The sequence below is a fragment of the Capra hircus genome, chromosome 8 (assembly GCF_001704415.2).
Source record: "Capra hircus breed San Clemente chromosome 8, ASM170441v1, whole genome shotgun sequence".
Taxonomy (NCBI): Eukaryota; Metazoa; Chordata; class Mammalia; order Artiodactyla; family Bovidae; genus Capra; species Capra hircus.
The window spans coordinates 82785104-82806423 of NC_030815.1; the positions used below are offsets into that span (position 1 = coordinate 82785104).

A 21320-nucleotide genomic window follows, 5' to 3' on the forward strand; every position below is an offset into this window, starting at 1 on the left:
AACCTACTCGAGTATTCTTGCCTGGAGAATCCCATGGACAGAGGAGCCTGGAGGGCTACAGACCACAGGGTCTCAAAGAGTCAGACAAGACGGAATCAACTGAGCACGCGTTACATACAAAAAACTACTATTCTAAGTGCTTTTCTGTACAGCTCCACAATCTGAACACCCTCTACCTGAGGCATTTCTGGTCAGATGTGGGTTGGAATTCAGAATTTGGAGGATTTTATACTATGATTTATGTAACAAGGTCTAGGGCAGCAACCTATAATAAAAAAAAAATTCTGCATCAACTTTTGAGCTGCCTCCTATTCACGAGGACGCTCTTCTTGTGGTTCTCTTCACTCAGGCACAGTCTTGGCCCTGAGCCCCCTCTTTCTGTTCTCTGGCTCCCAACGGGATAGAAAATGAAATAGGGAACTGGAGAGTAAATGGTTGTTTTCCTGAGATTAGAAGGAACTCTCTTCAGAATGGACAATGCCTCGACTCACAGGGGCAGAGCAACAATGTGCAGAAGTGGTGTGCATTAATATGGCCCAGAGGACACATGTGCTGGGTGGTCATAGACAGGCCCAGGCTCCTCACACCTAAAAATGCTACAGGTGAGAAAAGAGAGTTTTGTCTGAAGGAAAATGGGAAAACCAATGTTCATCTGGAGAGAAACAGACAATATTTGAGTTAGTGACAAAGGACTTATGGAGTCCTGTCTCAAGCCCACAGGTGCAAGGCTGCACACCAAGGCCACAGAGGCGGAGCCCAGAACCAAGGTCATCTCCAGAAATGACTGAGCCTCTTTGTAACCGCTGCCAAAAGCCCCCGATCCTTATTGGCCAGTTCCTGACCCCATATTAGGCAAAAATGCCCACCCCGCTGCTCACCCTATAGTCCCCTAATCAATCACTTAATGCCTCCCTTTCAGCAAGAATTTTCTTTGTCTTGAGGCTCCAAAAATTGGCTACTAACCCACCAAGAGTTATCTTCCCCTGGTCTGTCAGGAAGTCGGCCTGTTGTATTTGCAGCGTCCCTATCTATTCAGAAGTATCAATTCATTCAGAACTATCTGTTCAGAAGTATCTATTACTTCCGTGGGCTCTCCTTGAGCCAGTCCACCTTTCTAATAGCTTCCTGTGGACTCTCCCCTGGTCTGTCAGGAGGTCAGCCCACTGTGCTTGCAGCACCTTCATTATCTCTGCTCTTTGTTCTTAATAAACTCACTCCTTTCTGAAATACTCTGTCTGGAAATTCTTTTCCAACCCAAGCTCAGACTATAGCAACAAGGCTCTATTAACTGAAATCCTTCTTAATGTTTTTAATTAAGCAAAACTGTTACAATTTTAAGCCTTGGTAAAATACACATGACATAAAATTTGCCGTCCTAACAACTATATGGAATGTTTCACAAATCTGCGTGTCATCCTTGCACGGGGCCCAGGCTATCTTGTCTGCATCGCTTCAGTGTTAGCATGTACGCTGCCAAAGCAAACACTATGCCAAATTTTTAACAAGTTATATTATAAAAACACTCAGGCTGAATTGAGGACTTTACCATATAGTCTCCAATAGCCAATATTCAAGCCTGTGGTCTCAGAATCACCCAGGAAGACATCAAACGAACAAAACAATTCCCACCAAAACCATCCAGTTAACGATCTCTGAGGGCAGTGGCCAAAGCGTGTGCAGCACCCCGCTCATTCCTGGGCCCGTACCCAGCCACACTGCCACCCAGCAGGTGCTGCAGAGGCAAGGGGACTCGAGATGCAACAAGGCTGCAATCTTCTCCCCTCGACGGGCAGCCCCAGAGTCCGGGGCTGCGCAGCAAGTAGCACCTGCTGCCCCTGTCGCAGCCATCTGTTGCTGGAACCCCCTGGCAGGGCCTTGATGCCCCAGGGGCTGCTCAGCCCTCAGACTGGGACAGAGCCTGGACAGTGCCAGAAAAGGCTTGTGGCCTGCCCTCGAAAGATGCAATGGGATGTGCCTCTTTCAAAGAACCAAATATATCTGGATCCCCAGACCAAAAGGCATGGAAGAGACTCACTTCATCAAGGACATAAGGCAGCATGACTCCAAGAACAGCAGGACTGCTCTGATCTGCACCAAACGGTCCCTGTGTGCAGCCTTCTCAGCCCCACCCTACAGAGAAGGCTGCGGGTCAGTGACCTGAGGGTGGCCAGCCAGAAGCAGACCCATCCCTCCAGCAGCTCTTCTGAGATAGTCTTCCAGTTGGGGGCAAATGGAAAGGCTGTGTCTTACGTCAAGTTCCTATACTCTACCAACACCCTGGTCACACTCAAGACAGACAGCCCTGGTCCAGCATCCCCACACTCTGCTGGCTCAGAACTAGGGGACAACTCAGGGATGCCCTGGAGTACAACCCCAACCTCCTGGATGACTCTTAGGGGCCCTGCAGCAAGCACAAGCGCCGTCTTCATGTTCATCTGCTACATCGTCACAGTGACAGGGCACGTGAAGCCCCCCAACCTCAAGAAGGACATGAACAAAACTTTCCCGGAGAGGTCCCTGCACATCGAGCTAACGCTAAGCGAAATTAGAACTTTAAAACCAGAAATGCAGAACCTGTCCAGGAAGTGGGGTTTGGAGCCATGACGGTGTCCATGTCTACCGGGACTTGGAGAAGTTGGTCTTGCAGGGTGAGCTCAACAGGCAGAACTGCAGGCTCTGCACCAAGACCAGCAGACACCTCTGCAAGTGTGACATGGAGCAGCTCATCGACAAGTTAAAAGAAAGGTTTCAATTCAACAGATGCGATCTAACTGGGTTTGAGTTCATGGTGCTTGTGGTCTTGGACTTTTTCTCTACCTTCCCAAGAACCAAGTGTTACCTCATTACAGATGCTTCATTGGAGCTTCCCTGGCAGCTCAGCTGGTAAAGAATCCGCCTGCAATGTAGGAGACCCCGGTTTGATTTCTGGATCAGGAAGATCCACTGGAGAAAGGATAGGCTACTCACTCCAGTATTCTTGGGCTTCCCTGGTGGCTCATTTGGTAAAGAATCTGCCTGCAATGTGGGAGACCTGGGTTCGATCCCTGGGTTGGGAAGATCCCCTGGAGAATGGAATAGCTACCCACTCCAGTATTCTGGCCTGGAGAATCCCATGGATTGTATACTCCATGAGATCACAAAGAGTCAGATACTACTGAACGACTTTCACTTTCACTTTCTTTCAAGCAGCTCTTTTAGCCCTGCCGGCCTCCGTGGCATTCCTGCCACTTCATGAGTCTGAAGGTGGGCTTCCAGCACTGGAGTGTGGATAGCGGCCTTCCCTGGCTGGTACCACTGCTTTGCCACACCCTTGCTTCCTTGGAGAGACATTGCTTCCATTCCAAAGCACAGCACACTGCCGCAGTATTTCTAAAACCCCCCTCCTATGTTCTTCTGTGAACAAAATGTGGAATTTTGTTACAGTTTCTTTTTTCCCTGTGCCTGGGACTGGTCTGGCATCAGGACTTTGATTCACAATGTGAAGTGGTGAATCCTGACTTCACAGCATGTCTCATCTCTGCATCACCCAGCCCTCTGCTACCATCATTGCCACTGCCCTAGCATCTGGTGGAGACCTTGGTCTCCAGATCTCGCTGCAAATGATGGATTTCTGGAGTTGACTTGTTAGAGCATTAATCTAGGCTATTTAGGGTTTTCTGACATGGTAATAGCACTATGGACCCTCCACCCCTCTGCCAGTTTCCCTCCCAGCCCAGGACAGCCCCTCGGGGGTGTCTGCCCACCTTCCTGTATCCATTAGCAGAGATCTGGCATCAGCCTAAAGCCAATAAGAGCAGGCCCCTGGTTGGTTTGGGTCTCATTTTTTACTCTGGGATCTCTGTTCTTCTGAGGATCGCACCCCTGGGTGTCAGGTAACCCAACAGGCCTTCAGCACAGAACCAGCCCACCCCAGGCAGGGATCTGCCTCACCAGGAAAACTCCATTTGCCCATGACTCTTAGGACCTTCAGGATGACTGGATTGCTGGCTCTTGATTTTCATAAGCAATATTTTGGAGAAAAAAGGTATTTATTGTCATTTAGAATTTGGTTCTCTGCATTTTTTTGTTTTTTGGCGAGGAAACAAAAACTGGCTAAACGAGCTCTGTCGAAGTTGTGATTTCAACCACATTTGACTCTCCAGCAGGTAGGAGAGAGACGACTTCAAGCCCTGCCTCCCCACGTGGGCGGGGGCCGAGGCCTTCTTCCTCCCTTGCAGGAAGTGGAAGCCACCTTGTCTGGAGCAGACACCCACACGAAGCAGACCCCAGGCACTGGTCATTGCCCTCACAGGCAGCTCTGCGCCCAGCACGCCAGCTTCTCCACACTACATGTAGTCCAGGTTTTCCACTTGCTGCTCCTCCAGAAACACTGACGACCAAGGACTGGAGCTCCTCCTTCACAGGTCAGCAGCTCTCGGAAAGAATGGTGTTAGCCAGACCATTAAGCTGCTTCCTGACCACTGTCTCATGAACCTGTCACTGGAGGGGCTCTAGGACAGTCCCACCTGCATCCTACCCATGTGGACTGGTGCTTTTGCAGAAAGGATACCCTCATCAGAGCCCTCATCTGAGCACTCAGACACCAACCATAAACTGAGACCCCAGCAGGAGTGCAGGACAACTGCTCAGACCCTGCTGGCTGCTATTCCTTCTTCCTAAGTCACTTACATGGGCTAAGGGGGACTGCAGGGTGAGTGTGAAGCCCAAGTCTGTATTCTCACCTAATTTACTGAGTTTCTCTTCCCTGTTCACCCCAAGAAGAGAAGTGAAGCGAAGTCACTCAGTCGTGTCCGACTCTTCACCACCCCATGAACTGTAGCCTATCAGGCTCCTCCAACCATGGGATTTTCCAGGCAAGAGTATGTCCCCCAAACTGGACGTGCACCAAGGAGGGCATGAAGGATGAAGCTGCTGGGCCCCAGGCAACTCTTCTAGAAAATGACCTGTCATGCCACCACAGCACTCAAGGACACTCCTGTTACAGACACTGCAAGGGACCAACTTCCAAAATGTATGTCCTGGTCTACAACTAGCCTCGAAGGAGGCTAACATCTTCCTGGGTATTTCTATACAGATTTTAGAATGGCTGATACAGTAACTTAAGTTTGCGTGTTAATGTGGTGAGAATTAGTCATTCACCAAACCTCTCTGTAACCTTCCCTTTAGTGCGCTGCTCCCTTTTTAATAATATCAAGAGCTGCCACTGTGTGGTACTCACATGAAAGTGAAAGTGAAGTCGCTCAGTCATGTCTGATTCTTTGCGACCCCACGGACTGTAGCCTACCAGGCTCCTTCGTCCATGGGATTTTCCAGGCAAGAGTACTGGAGTGGGTTGCCATTTCCTTTTCCAGGGGATCTTCCCAACCCAGGGATCGAACCTGGGTCTCCTGCATTGCAGGCAGACACTTTACAATCCGAGCCACCAGGGAAGCTTGCGGGACTCACGTGAAGCCAATATTTAAGGCATTAAACTTCAGCCTGAACTGTCACCGCCTAGAACCAGCCCAGCCACCTGTGTCCAGGGCATGGGGCCACTCTCTCAGCACCTGAGAGGTGCTATAGACTTAAATGAGCGCTAAGTGGCTATTTAACCTCACTATCTAGATACGTGTCATGGATTTGTTTGCAAAAAGTAACATATTTGTGTTTTAAGTAAAATTTGGTTTTGCAAAAAATAAAGGCAATCTCTGAACTTGAAGCCTCAGCATTTATGTCTTTTGCTATTTTTATTTATTAAATTGTATTAAATACACAAGTATATTCTCATTGTAAAAGATGTCCCCTCTGCCCTCACAGTCCCACTTCCCCACCACTGCCAGGCTCCTGCTATCTTTAGTTTGGTGTTGATCCTCCTTTCTAACTTTCTCCGCCTACATGCTTCCATAAGTACATACAGAAATAAAAGTTTGTTTTGTGGGGTTTCTTTTTTTCACACTTTATAAGTGGCATTCTATGTGTGTGTGCTAAGTCACTTCAGTCGTGTCTGACTCTTTGCGACCTTATGGACTGTTGCCCACCAGGCTTCTCTGTCCATGGGATTTCCCAGGCAAGAATATTGGAGTGGGTTGCCATGCCCTTCTCCAGGGAATTTCTCCTGTACAATGAAGTTATTCAGTTATATATATATATATATATATATATACACACACACACACATACATACATACACACACACTCCTTTTTTAATATTATTTTCCATTATGGTTTAACACAGAATATTTTATTTGTTTTTCTCTTTTTGTGATTGGTTTATTTCACTAAGCATGTCATCAAGATTCATCCACATTGTAGAGTATGTCAGAATTTCCTTTCTTTTCAAGGCTCAAAAATAGTGTGTTATATGCCTATATCACATTTTGCTTATTCGCCCATCATCAATGAACCTTTAAGTGCACATTTTTTGAAAAATTTTCCCGCTGTGTTTATATTTTTAATTTTTATTGGGGGACAGTTGATTTACCATGTTGTGTCAGTCTCTGCTGTACAGCAGAGTGAATGAGTTATCCATTCCTTTTTTAGATTCTTTGCCCATATAGGTCACGACAGGGTATTAAGTAGAGTTCCCTGTACAATAGAGCAGGTTCTTATTAGTTACCCATTTAATATATATTATTGTGTATATGTCAATCCCAATCTCCCCTTGTAACCATAAGTTTGTTTACTACAACTGTGGCACTATTTCTGTTTTATAAATAAGTTCATTTGCACCATTTCTTCTACATTCCACATATAAGCGATATCATATCATATTTGTCTTTCTGTCTGACTTCACTCAGTATGACAGTTTCTAGGTCCATCCATGTTGCTGCAAATGGCATCATTTCATTCCTTTTTATGGTTGAGTAACGTTCTGTTGCATAATCCCCATCAACAGAGGAATAGATAAAGAAGATGAGGTATGTATCATAGAATATTGGATACAGTTCTCTGTACTATACAGTAGGACCTTCTTGTTTATCCATTCTCTACATAAAAGCTAATATCTGATAACCCCAACCTCCTAATATGTCCCTTTCCTGATCCTCTCCCCCTTGGCAACTTCCAGCCTGTTGTGTTTCGTAGATAGTTTCATTTATGTCATATTTTAGATTGTATGATATTTGTGTTTTTCTGACTTACTTCACTTGGTGTGATAATCTCTAGTTTCACCTGTCTTGCTGAAATTGCATTATTTAGTTCTCTTTCTGGCTGAGTAGCACTCCCCTGTGTGTACACACCACATCTTCTTTACCCGTTCATCTGTCAGTGGACATTTAGGCTGCTTCCACGCCTTGGCTATTGTGAACAGCACTGCTGTGAACATAGGCGTACATTTATCTTTTTGAATTACAGGTTTGTCTAGATATAACCAGAACATACCCTTTGCCCATCCTACTCTTTGGGTTTTCATTTTCTTATCAATTTGTAGGAGTTTTATTTTTATTATATATTCTTGGTATTAATTATTTGCCTAATATATATATATATCGGAGAAGGCAATGGCAACCCACTCCAGTACTCTTGCCTGGAAAATCCCATGGACGGAAGAGCCTTGTAGGCTGCAGTCCATGGGGTCGCTAGGAGTCGGACACGACTGGGCGACTTCACTTTCACTTTTCACTTTCATGCATTGGAGAAGGAAATGGCAACCCACTCCAGTGTTCTTGCCTGGAGAATCCCAGGGACGGGGGAGCCTGGTGGGCTGCCGTCTATGGGGTTGCACAGTCTCCTTTTCTCCTTTGCTTATGGTGCCATTTCCATACATTATATTAATATAATATTAATTTAATGTTATCAAGTTTGTTAATATTTTCCTTATTTTTTGGAATTTCCTTTATGATTTTCCCTAATCTCAAGGCTATAAATACATTTTCTTATAACCCTATGTAGTTTGCTGATTTTTGTTGCTGTTGTTTATTTTCTGAGAATAGTGTGAGGTTGAAATCATCCAGTATTATTTTTTTTCAAAATGGGTGGCTAATTGTCTTGGCAACACTTTTCTATTTATCCATTTTTTCCCTGATTTGAAATACTCAGTCGTATGCCCAGTTCTCACATGTATGTGGGTCTGTCTTTGACCTGTTGGTTCTGTTGCATTGGACTGTTTCTTAATTCCTATGTCAGTGCCACTTCTGATCATCTTATCATAGGCTTTGATATCTGGTGTCTGAGGAAGTCTCTACTATTTGTTATTTTCTTTCAAAATGTTTTTGTGTTTTCTTCTTTGTTTAATTTCCAAGTGAATGGTAAAATTGTATTTTTAATGTATTATATTGAAATTAGATGGTGATTGCAGCTATGAAATTAAAAGACGCATACTCCTTGGAAGGAAAGTTACAACCAACCTAGATAGCATATTAAAAAGCAGAGGCATTACTTTGCCAACAAAGGTCCATCTAGTCAAGGCTATGGTTTTCCCAGTGGTCATGTATGCATGTGAGAGTTGGACTGTGAAGAAAGCTGAGCGCCAAAGAATTAATGCTTTTGAACTGTGGTGTTGGAGAAGACTCTTGAGAGTCCCTTGGACTGCAAGAAGATCCAGCCAGTCCATCCTAAAGGAGATCAGTCCTGGGTGTTCATTGGAAAGACTGATGCTGAAGCTGAAACTCCAATACTTTGGCCACCTCATGTGAAGAGTTGACTCATTGGAAAAGACCCTGATGCTGGAAGGGATTGGGGACAGGAGGAGAAGGGGATGACAGAGGATGAGATGGCTGGATGGCATCACCGACTAGATGGACATGAGTTTGGGTAAACTCCGGGAGTTGGTGATGGGCAGGAAGGCCTGGTGTGCTGCAATTCATGGGGTCGCAAAGAGTCAGACACGACTGAGCAACTGAACTGAACTGAACTGAAGGAGAAAGTTACATCTTTGTAGAAATCAGTTATCTCACCCATAACATGCTATTTATTCAGATCTTCTGCATTCTTCTAAAACTTCTAGAAGTTTCTTCATAAAAATCTTGGACATTTCTTGTTAGTTTGCATTAGTTAGGATAACTTAAGCTTCTATAACAAATAACTCCAAAATTTCAGTGGTTTCACACAATGAAGTTTGGTTTTTATCTTATATAACAGATTCTATTACACATAATTCTTTAGGACCCACAACAGAGAAAGGCATTGCCACCTTCAACTTTAGGTTTCTAAAGTTGCCCTGGCTCTTGGCATCCAGCCAGTGAGAGGACTGAAAGAGGGTGGAGAAGACACAACCCTTCCCTTAACCTCCTTGACCAAGTGACACACATTGTTTCTACTTGATTTCACTGGGCAAATGTCACAAAACTCCAGCTAGATGTAAGGGAGTCTGGGAAATTCCCTGGCTGGATAGCTGCCTACCAGCTACAACTTTATACAATGGAAAAATAGGGATTTGAGGGACACTTAGCTGTTCCAGCCACCAATATCTTATGTTTATCTGTGGCCATTGTGAATTAAATTATTATGAATAACTAAATTGGGTCAATTTATATAATGGAATACCATACAATACTGAAAACGAATGAACCAAGTTCTACACACACCAGCATGAATGAATTTCAAAAAGCACAGTATTGATCAGAAGCAGAAACAGATTCCAAAAGGCATATGAATCAATTTACATTAAGTTCAAATCAAGTAATGCAACCAAATGTACTGGTACACACACACATGCTACAGAACTTTTTTAGACTAAGGAAATTATTAACACGATGTTCATGATAGTGTTACATCTCCAGGGGCGAGAGGGGGAAACACAAAGGCATGACACATGTGCCGGTCTGACAAGCTTCAAGGGAACTGGTGAGGCTGTATTTCTTAAGCTTGGTGATAAGGGATACTGCACTCATTTCAATTTTTATTTTTGTAATCACATTCAGACATTATATGAAGAAGGAAATGGCAACCCACCCCATTATTCTTGCCTGGAGAATTCCATGGACTGAGGAGCCTGGCAAGCTACAGTCCATGGGGTCGCAGAGTCAGACACAACTGAGCGACTTTCAGTTATTCATTATATACATTCTTGTCTGGTACACCTCCCTCCCTCCACACACATACACATGCACACAGCCACAACATACTACAGTGAGTTTAGGATATTCAAAGCCTGAATCAGAAATTATAGGGTGGAAGTCAAGCCACACAGGAACAAAGCAATGAAGCCAAGAAAATATAAAGATAATTAAAAGCTGCTGCTTTCATTTAAGGCAAGATGAAAGCAAATAAGCTTACAGTGCAGCTGAAGTCATTTAGACTAGGATAATTTAGACATTAGGAAGAAGAAATTCCTTGCTGAAACAGCATAAGACACCATCGTATATTGCCAGTACGTGTAGGATAATATTTAAGAATAGAAAAAAGCAGTTGTTTTTTCTTGGGTTGGGCTGAGCCAAGGGATTTTAATTGAAGAGACAACTCTGTGCCATTACCTGTATCTGCCGGGATCACTGTCTTGAGAAGAATTCTAACATCTTGTCTGACACACTGGAGCTTGTAGCATTTTTACCATCCCAGATGTTGGGGGGTGGCACTAAAACCGCCCAGGTATGAAGAAATTAAACCAGACAATCTTTAGTCATATATTTTGCTTCTAGCACTCTGTGCGCATTAATAGGCAAGAATGCATGTTTACATATATGAGAGTGATGAAAAGTAAATCTTATAATGTTTAAATATATTATACATATTATATGTATATAAATATTAAAATTTATAGTAGTAGAGGGTCAGTTAAAATTGGTTTAATAGTATAGCAGACAATCTGGCAATCGTATCTGGTATTTGAGTGCACACACACATTGATCCAGCAATCTTTCTGATAGGGATGTATTCTTGGATATATGTAGGTTTATTTTCAAAGATGCATCTTGAAACATTATTGTAAATACAAAAATAAAAGGCAAGCCCATCCCAGTAAAAGAAACACGGTACATTGCTGGGATAGGATAACCTGAAATCATTAAAAGGAATGAAGGCCATCTGTTCGCCTTTGGTATGGCAAGATCTCCCTGTTACATTATTAAATGAACAAGCAAAGTTTAAACAAGGGTTTATGGTTGTGGGACCCAGGATCCCATTTGTGCTCATGTGGGCAAAAGGTAAACATATAGGTGTAATTTCTGCTAAGAGACTGCTAGCAGGCCAGTAAAACTTGCCCCCCTCTTCTTCCCAGGCACATGACCAGATGACACTCCTGGTCTTTCTTCTGGTTACAGGACTGAGTACTGTCAGTGGGCTCCAGGAAGCAGACATGCTTATGACCCAGCTCCAATCTTGAAGAATAGCACAAAGACTTACAGGATAGATGAAGAAGCAAGACAGAAGGAACTAGACAGAGCCACTTGCCACTCAGGAAAGTCCCTGGATTGTTAGGCTGAAATTACTCTGTACTATCAACCTCATATCAACATGGAAGTATGGATATAGCCATGGTTTTCCTTTACCTTTTCTGAAAGGAATCTCAAGACATTGTGAACACTGGGGACCTTTACAGAGATGGGCCAGGTAAGGGCAGGAGTGAGGAGAGTCCTTTATTTCTCATTCTATGCCTTTCTGCACTGCTTGAGTTTTCTAATTTTATACCTGTATTATTTTATCTTTAATTGGAATTATCTGGGCAAAGAGATAATGACCTTTTTTCTCTTTTCTTCCTTACACTTCTTTGAATTAAAAACAAAAACATTTTATGAAGACCTATAAAACCTTCTAGAACACCCAAAAAAGATGTCCTTTTCATTACAGGGGACTGGAATGCAAAAGTAGGAAGTCAAGAAATACCTGGAGTAACAGGCAAATTTGGCCTTGGAGTACAGAATGAAGCAGGGAAAAGGCTAATAGAGTTTTGCCAAGAGAATGCGCTGGTCAGAGCAAACACCCTCTTCCAACAACACGAGAAGATTCTACACATGGACATCAACAGATGGTCAACACCAAAATCAAATTGATTATATTCTTTGCAGCCAAACATGGGAAACGCTTCATATAGTCAGCAAAAACAAGACCAGGAGCTGACTGTGGCACAGACCATGAATTCCTTATTGCCAAATTCAGGCTTAAATTAAAGAAAGTAGGAAAACCACTAGACCATTCAGGTATGACCTAAATCAAATCCCTTATGATTATACAGTGGAAGTGAGAAATCGATTGGAGGGATTAGATCTGATAGAAAGAGAGCCTGAAGGACTATGGATGGAGGTTTGTGACATTGTGACATTGTATAGGAGGCAGGGATCAAGACCATCCCCAGGGAAAAGAAATGCAAAAAGGCAAAATGGTTGTCTGAGGAGGCCTTACAAATAGCTGCGAATAGAAGAGAAGCAAAAGGCAAGGGAGAAAAGGAAAGATATACCCATTTGAATGCAGAGTTCCAAAGAACAGCCAGGAGAGATAAGAAAGCCTTCCTCAATGATCAATGCAAAGAAATAGAGGAAAATGATAGAATGGGAAAGACTAGACATCTCTTCAAGAAAATTAGAGCTACCAAGGGAACACTTCATGCAAAGATGGGCTCAATAAAGGACAGAAACAGTATGGACGTAAAACAGAAGAAGAAGATATTAAGAAGAGGTGGCAAGAATACACAGAACTATACAAAGAAGAAGATATGCATGACCCAGATAATCATGATGGTGTGATCACCAACCTAGAGCCAGGCATCCTGGAATGCGAAGTCAAGTGGGCCTTAGGAAGCATCACTACAAACAAAGCTAGTGGAAGAGATGGAATTCCAGTTGATCTATTTTAAATCCTAAAAGATGGTGCTGTGAAAGTTCTTCACTCAATGTGCCAGCAAATTTGGAAAACTCAGCAGTGGCCGCGAGATTCAAAAAGGTCAGTTTTCATTCCAATTCCAAAGAAAGGAAATGGCAAAAAATGCTCAAACTACCACATTATTGCCCTCATCTCACATGCTAGTAAAGTAATGCTCAAAATTCTCCAAGCCAGATTTCAACAGTACATGAACCATGAACTTTCAGATGTTCAAGGTGGATTTAGAAAAGGCAGAGGAACCAGAGATCAAATTGCCAACATCCGTTGGAACATCGAAAACGCAAGAGAGTTCCAGAAAATCATCTACTTTTGCTTATTGACTATGCCAAAGCCTTTGACTGTGTGGATCACCACAACTGTGGAAAATTCTTCAAGAGATGGGAATACCAGAGCACCTGATCTGCCTCTCGAGAAATCTGTGCAAGCCAAGAAGAAATAGTTAGAACTGGACATGGAACAACAGACTGGTTCCAAATAAGAAAAGGAGTACATCAAGGCTGTACATTGTCACCCTGCTTATTTAACTTATATGCAGAGTACATCATGAGAAATGCCATGCTGGTTGAAGCACAAGCTGGAATCAAGATTGCCAGGAGAAATATCAATAACCTCAGATATGCAGATGACACCATCCTTATGGCAGAAAGTGAAGAACTAAAGAGCCTCTTGATGAAAGTGAAAGTGGAGAGTGAAAAAGTTGGCTTAAAGCTCAGCTTTCAGAAAACGAAGATCATGGCATCTGGTCCCATCACTTCATGGCAAATAGATGGGAAACAGTGGAAACAGTGACAGACTTTATTTTGGGGGGCTCCAAAATCACTGCAGGTGGTGACTGCAGCCATGAAATTAAAAGATGCTTGCTCCTTGGAAAGAAAGTTATGACCAACCTAGATAGCATATTAAAAAGCAGAGACACAACTTTGCCAACACAGGTCCATCTAGTCAAAACTATGGTTTTTCCAGTAGTCATGTACAGATGTGAGAGTTGGACTATAAAGAAAGCTGAGCACCAAAGAACTGATGCTTTTGAACTGTGGTGTTGGAGAAAACTCTTGAGAGTCCCTTGGACTGCAAGGAGATCCAACCAGTCCATCCTAAATGAAATCAGTCCTGAATATTCATTGAAAGGGCTGATGTTGAAGCTGAAGCTCCAATACTTTGGCCACCTGATGTGAAGAACTGACTCACTGGAAAAGACCCTGACGTTGGGAAAGATTGAAGGCAGGAGGAGAAGGGTACGACAGAGGATGAGGTGACTGGATGGCATCACTGACTCAATGGCCATGAATTTGAGTAAACTCTGGTTATTTCCCTTAGACAGGGAAGCCTGGCATGCTGCAGTCCATGGGGTTACAAAGAGTCAGACACAACTGAACGAGTGAACTGAACTGACATAAACATGATCGGCCATCAGGGAAGTGCAAATCTAAACCACAATAATATGTTACTGCACAGCTCTCAGAATGGCTAAAATAAAGAAAAAAAATAGCAACACCAAATGCTGGTGAGAATGTTGAGAAAATGGACCACTCACACAGTGCTGTTGAGAATGGTACAATCAATCCGGGAAATAGTTTGGCAATTTCTTAAAAAACTAAACATGCAACTACCATGCTGTGCTGTCCTTAATCACTCGGTAGTATTCCACTCTTTATGACCCCATAGACTGTAGCCTGCCAGGCTCCTCTGTCCATGGCAGTTCTATCATACCAGCTGGCAATTGCACTCCTGAGTGTTTATTTCAGAAAACAATAGTCTTATGTTCAGACAAAACTTACATATAAATGTCTATAGGAGCTTTATTTGTGTTGCCAAAATACAGAAACAACTTAAATGTCCTTCAGTGGATGAATGGTTAAACAGACTGTGTAACCTCCATACCATGGAATTCTACTTAGTACTGAAAAGGAATAGAATATTGGGATGATGAATCTGCAGAAAATTAAGCTGAGCAGAAAAAAAAACAATTCAAAAAGGCTACAAAGCATATGATTCTATTTATATAGCATTCTTTAAATGACCATGTTATAGAACTGGAGACCAGATAAGCATTTGCCACAGGTTAAGAAGAAGTGAGAGACATAGAGAACATATTCATGATTGCCAGGGGGGTGGAGAGGTGGGAGAGGAAAGGATTTGCAGTTTGGGGTTAGCAGATATAAACTATTTTGTATAGGCTGTATAAACAACAAGGTCCTACTCTAGCACAGGAAACTATATTCAATATCCTGTAATAAGCCATAATGAAAAGAATATATATAACTGATCGTTTTGCTGTGCAGCAGAAATTAACACAACATTATAAATCAACTATAGTTCAAGAAAGAAATAATGAAAGAAAGAAGGAAGGAAGGAGAAAGAAAGAAAGAGGAGAGGGATATGAGCAGAGGTGGGGGTATTTATAAAACCACCACACAAGGGCTCCTTATGATGATGGGAATATTCTGTATCTTGACTGTATTGATGTTGATACCCTGACTTATATGATAACTTTGCAAGACTGGGTAAGGGATACATGGGATCTCTTTGTATTCTTTCTTACAGCTACTTATGAATCTATAAATATCTCAAAATTAAAAGGTTAGTATTTTTTAAAAAGTTAAAGGAGAATTAAATAAATACAGGAAAATTAGGTAACAGTGCATATGCTCCCTAAGGACTGGGCAGAGCTGACTAGAACCCTGAATGACTGGAACCCTGGGAGGCATTAAATATGCCTATTGACCTAACCTATTTGATTGTTCACAATCACTGGGTTTTCTTGCAGTCTCCAGTGATTAGAGGTAGATTTTGGCTACAGATCTCCCCCTCAACCCAACAACTAGCCAGCAGACAGTGTGTTGCAAAATGCAAACAAGTCTCAGACCAAATCCTACCAACAAGAACATCTGTCAGTAAGCAGGCATCAAAGCAATTATGAACCTGTTCTCATAGCTTAGTGGAGTCCCAGCCATCTGTCCCTTACGCACTCTGTGAAGGCTCACCCCAGGTAGATGTGATCATGTTCTGGGGGCAGGGTGCAGTCAAACTTCTGGCAGGGTTAGGTGACAGAATCTTCCACTCTCAGCAGGACACAGGGCCAAATCCATTCAAGGTCAAGAACACCACTCTGCTGTGCTCACAGACACCACATCCTTCTTCACAGGAGGGCAAAAGTGCCTGTGCAACACTTCTAGCAAATCCACACATCTTGGAAGATACTTCCTCTGGAAAATTATCGATACCCTTTCTTAGGCTAAGGGGCAAACTCTCTAATGAAAGTCAAGTTAGCTGAAGCACAGATGTTGATGAATTCTGATTTAGCATCTTTAAAGATTAGCTGAAACCTGGATTTAGCCAAAGTCTTGGCAAAAACAGCACACTCTCTGGGTAACTTGCAGAGAGTTTGATAAAAGGCTGATTTACAAAGTGTGAGTAGTGTGTGGAAAACCTATGATATTCTGGAGCTATTAACAACAGCAGCTGTGAACCTGAAAGGGTTGGGGGATGAACAGATACCAGAACCAGAGGGTGGAGAGGGCTGCTCAGCAGAGCTACAGCCTTCAGCAGAGGGACACAGCCCTCCCTGACCCACAGGAAGAGAGCAGAAAGAAACCCAGCTTCATGTTCCTGACGCCCTCTTACCTGTTGCCAGTGTCTCCCAACCCCCACAAACCCTGCTGAAACCAGAGGCCAATTGAGGTCCTTGGTGCAGGTCAGCCTCCTGCGGCACAGAGGAGGGTGAAGAAGAGCAGAGAGTGAATCCTGAGGGGCCAAGTAGAAGAAACTCAACACACACCACCTCTGGACATTATCTGCAATGTTAACCCACGGCGGAAACACAGACTCACTAATCTTAAATACAAATTTACTGTATAGCCCAGTGATTCCATTCCTAGGTAATCTACCCAAGAGAAATGGAAATATACATCCAGGCAAAACAGCACATAAGAATATTCACAGCAGCATGTTATATAGCTCCCAAGTGGGAACAACCCACATATTCATCAGCTAATAAATGAATAAACAAACTGTGGTATATCCATATGATAGAATATTATTCTGCAATAAAAACTAAAGAACCATTGACACATGCTACAACGTGGATGAACCTCAAACATACTCTGAAGGAAATCAGGCACAAATGACTGCACACCGTGTGGTGGCATTTGTATGAAATGTTCGGAAAAGATGAGCGGCAGCCTAGGACTAGGTAGGAATGGGGGATTAGCCATGGCCAGTTGTCAGTGATCTCATGAGGGTCATTAGGAGGATGGAAATGTGCTAAAACTGGGTAGTGATGCTGGTGAACTCTTTAGTCAATTTACTAAAAATTACTGTACACTTAGGTGAATTTTATGATATGTAAATTATACCTCCAGAAGCTTTAAAATAACTGACTCACATATATATCATATTATGCAGCTGAAGTATTTTAAAGCAAATTATACTCAGTCTAACAGCTGATCTTCAGTCATAAAGTATTATTACAAGTCCCACCCCTGGCCTGGAATCTGTATAGTGAGGTTTCACTTTGTAAAAAGACATCTATCTATCTACCTATATATATATAATATAATATAATTAGGGGTGATATTCTGAGTTCAATCCCTGGGCCAGGAAGAACCCCTGGAGAAGGGAAAGGCTATCGCTCCAGTATTCTTGCCAGGATAATTCCATGGACAGAGGAGACTGGCAGGCTATAGTCCATGGGGTCGAAAAGAGTCAGACACGACTGAGTGACTAACACCTTCCCTTTTTTTTTTCATTCTGCATCTATTGACTTTCTAGTATATTTCTAAATGACATGCAAAGAAATTTACTCACAGACAGTTTGGCTGGAACATAGTTATGGAAAGGAAAAAAGCCACAGAAAATCTCTCACTTTTGTGTCAATTTTGACTGGCCTGAGATAAAGAAAGCTTCATTCAGACCAGACTGAACAAAGGAGAGAGTAGGAAGAGGGTCCCTAAGAGAAACACATTTTCAGCTGTGCCCATACCAAACTTCCCTCTGAGAAACAACCACCATGGAAAAAGTAAAGCAAGAATAGTGAACCCCAAGGTGCACTATGGGCTCTGGGTGACAAGGATGTATCAGCGTATGTTCACTGATTGCAGCAAACTTGCCACTCTGGAGTGTATGGGGGACAAGGGGTATATGTGAACTCGCTGCACCTTCTGCAAGATTCTGCGGTCAGTCTAGAACTGCTCAAAAAAGTTGTTAATTTTAAAACTTTCAAAATAAATAGAAAATTAAAAGATTAAAAAAATTAAAAGTAAGAACTGTCCAATTTTAAGGCTAGTGATATCATGAAGTCTTCTCTTTCTCTCTTGGAAAATCCCCCACCAGCCCTCTTTTTCAGTCTGGGAATCTAACAAATCATGGCTAAAAATTAAGCACCTTCGTCTCACAATTCACTTCATCAGCCTCCTGAAATGGAAACTGTCCATTAAATGGAAAACAATTTGCATTTTCAGCACAAAGGACTCTCTGCCTTGTGGGCTTCCAGCCTCTCCTGAATTGTGCCATTTCTCTTAAGAGCTATAGACTTTTTAAAGGTTCCGTGCGAAGTGGTCAGAGTCAGGAGTGGGGAATGGAGGACACTCGATTGTCTGGGCCAGCATTGTTCCCTTTGTCCCTTTGAGCAGGGCTCAATCTTATTTCTAGAATGTCCAGGCTGACAGGCTCCATATATGGGTCTTACCGCTCCCTGCTTCAGGGAGTTAAGCCCCAGAAGCACTCACTCTCCCAGAATTCGCTGCTGGGTACTGCACCAGAGAAGAATGGCCGCTGCTATGATGCATAGGCCGTTTCCCCTGGGTCAAGGAAGGTGCTTGTCACCGCTAATCTATAACAGCTGGTGGGAACACCAGGGAAGACAGGGCTTCTTCTGTGAGGCAGTAAATAGAAAGGCTTTAATTCAGGTGCCAAAGGAACAGAAATGGTGTGAAATACAGAGTGAAGCAGAGGCTTCAGAGGTGTGAAGAGCAGGCTTATTCTTGTCCTCCTTCCTCCATGCCATCCCTCTCAACAACTTTTTTCACCTGCTTCCAGTAATGGTTGACACTTCTTTAAAAGGAGACAAAGTCTCTCTTGCTTCTCTAATTACAAATACAGGCTAGGTTAAAATGCGATATAGGTTAAAATGCTTCCAGAAAGATGGAATGAATACACTTTTCCCTATTTCTACTATGAAATGCAACTAAAACAGGCAACGTGGACATAATACATAAAATAAATATAAGACGACTCCAAAAGAGAGTGAGAGGAGTAGCTACAGGCCTTGAGACCTGAGGAAACCCGCCATGAGTTTCCTGGGTTTTATTTTTGCCTCATATATCTGACTTATTGCTGGAGAAGCTGGATTTTCAGAAACATCAACAAATATGGACATAAAAAGTCCCAACAAGAGTCTGCTGTTTCTAACAAAAGGACTAGAAAAGGGGCACCCTAGCAAGGCTGAAAACTTAAGAAAATAACTGCTTTACTGCAGGCAAACAATTCAAATATATATATGTATATATATGTATAAGCTTCTACTGCCGCCCTCGCCTCCAAAGGTTGAGGGGGAAGCTGACACTTCCACCCTGGGGAGGCTGCCCTAACAAGGATTCCAACTCCTACCAGGTTGGCATCAGATAAGGCTGAGCAGGATGCCAGGACTTTCATCCCAGCCATCCTACCCCTCATGTCAGCTGAGCCTTGAGCTTCCACTTCTACCTGACAGTGCCAGAGCACCCCCTCAGCTCTCTCCCCTCTTCCTTCCCCTGGGATGATGACAGAGGAAGCCTGGTGGAGATTCAGGACTTATACCATCACCACAGTAACGGTGAGATCACTGCCTCCAAGTACCACTTGTGGAGAGCAGTAAAGATGCACTCTATACCCCCAAAATTCAGAGTGGGCTTTGAGGAGCCAAAACTCCTACCCATATCCAGCAACCCCCAGTGGAGGCCAACTGGAAAACCTGGGCTCCTACCTCACTTGATAGAAAAATGTCAGCACCCTCTCCTCCCCCTTCTGAAGCAATATCCATACACATCTAAATAGGAAAATTTAAATATGATCCAGAGTCTCACAACTTAAAACCAAAAATATCCAAGATTCAATTTAAAAAGAAACAAAACTCAACACACCAAGAACCAAGAAGGTCTCGGTTTGAGTAAGATAAAAGCAATCAACAAATACCAACACTGAGATGACATAGATATTAGAATTATCTGATTAGAATTTTTTAAAAGCTACCATAAAAACACTTCAGAGAGCAATCACAAAGCCAAGTAAAACAAAAGAAAAATAGAATGTTTCAGCAAATAAAGAAAAATCAAATGGAAATTTTAGAACTGAAAAGTACAGAAAGTGAAATTAAAAACTCAATCGATGGGCTCCATAGCAGAATGGAGAGACCAAGGAAAGAATCCATGAACTTAAAGATAAAACAGTTGGAATTATCCAGTCTAACTGGTGGAGAAAGAAATGGCAATCCACTCCAGTATTCTTGCCTGGAGAATCCCATGGACAGAGGAGCCTGGTGGGCTATAGTACATGGGGTCACAAGACTCAGGCATGACTGAGCAACTAAACTTCAATCTAAACAGAGAAAAAATACACTGAAAAAAATGCACAGCATCTCGGAGACCTACAAGGAAGGACTACAAGAAAAGTCTCACATTGTGTCACCAGAGTCCCAGGAGAAGAGAAGAAGGCAGAAGGGATATTTGCAGAAAGTATGAACGAAAAACTCTCAAATCTGTGAAAATGTATAAACTTACAGATTCAAGAGGCTACGTGAATCTCGAAGAAGATAAACTCAGATAAACCCACACCAAGAAACATAACTAAACTCCTGAAAACTGAACACAAAGAAAAATGTCTTGAAGGCAATGAAAGGGAAACAACACTTGACCTATGAGAAAAGTTATTTGAATGACATGAGACTCACCAGAAACCATACAGGCCAGAAGGAAGTGGCACAGCATTTTCCAAGCGCTAAAAGGAAAGGATTGTCAACTATCAATCCTATATCCAGTGAAATTATCCTTCTGGAATGAAGGGGAAATTGAGACATTGTCTGATGAAGAAGAACAATGAGAATGTGCCACCAGCAGAACTACTGTAAAAGAACAGCTACAGGAACTTCTCTAAACAGGAAGTTAGAAGGAAAAAATCTTGGAACATCAGGCAAGAAGAAGGAACAATAAAAAGAGTAAAAATATGGGTAAGCACCACACATTTTCTTCCTCAAAAAAAAAAAAAAAGCAATATATGGGAGAGAAAAGGCAGCTTATACATTCAATAATAATAGTGGATAAACTTGGAGAGCTCACTCTATGCAAAGCATTTTGCCCACCTCATCCATTTAACTTTTACAAAAGCCCTGATGGAATGAGCAACTCCTCCAGTTTATTGATGTGGAAATTCTGCAATAACCATATTGGAAGCAGAGTTTGAACAGACAGTGATCTAATTAATTTTCAACCTCAAATTCTTCACTATTACAATCCATAGTATTCCAGACTCTGAACTGCCTTCCTTGAAGCAGCAATTAGCAGGGAGACAAGAACAGGTTCTCTGGAAGACAGAAAATCTTGCATGAAAGAAAGATC

General features: G+C 42.6%; 1 protein-coding gene across 1 annotated transcript in view; it reads right to left on the reverse strand.

Annotated features, from left to right (window-relative positions):
* Window positions 1–21320, reverse strand: part of HSD17B3 (hydroxysteroid 17-beta dehydrogenase 3) — a 49785-nt gene that overhangs the window by 23506 nt on the left and 4959 nt on the right. The gene's annotated exons all lie outside the window — the stretch shown is intronic.